Source organism: Pteropus vampyrus, unplaced genomic scaffold (assembly GCF_000151845.1).
Source record: "Pteropus vampyrus isolate Shadow unplaced genomic scaffold, Pvam_2.0 Scaffold20, whole genome shotgun sequence".
NCBI classification, from domain to species: domain Eukaryota; kingdom Metazoa; phylum Chordata; class Mammalia; order Chiroptera; family Pteropodidae; genus Pteropus; species Pteropus vampyrus.
In genome coordinates, this window is record NW_011888801.1 from 2,627,594 (window position 1) to 2,627,905 (window position 312).

The 312-nt window shown below is 31.4% G+C and overlaps 1 protein-coding gene across 1 annotated transcript in view; it reads left to right on the forward strand.

The window, feature by feature from the left end:
- SAMD8 (sterile alpha motif domain containing 8) overlaps positions 1–312 on the forward strand; it is a 55,020-nt gene that overhangs the window by 43,550 nt on the left and 11,158 nt on the right. The window lies entirely within an intron of this gene.

The following is a 312-nucleotide window of genomic DNA, read 5'->3' on the forward strand; positions in this document are numbered from 1 at the left end:
TTCTTTGATCTCATTAATAACTCATTCATTGTTTAGTAGCATGTTATTTAGCCTCCATGTGTTTGTGTATTTTCCCCTTTTTTTCTTGTAGTTAATATCTAGTTTCATACCATTGTGATCAGAGAAGATAGTTGATATGATTTCAATCTTCTTAAATTTATTAAGACTTGATTTGTGTCCTAACATGTGATCTATCCTTGAAAATGTTCCATGTGCTCTTGAGAAGAATGTATATTTTGCTGCTTTGGGGTAAAATGCTCTGAAAATATCTATTAAGTCCATCTGTTCTAGTGTATCTTTTAGGCCCATTGT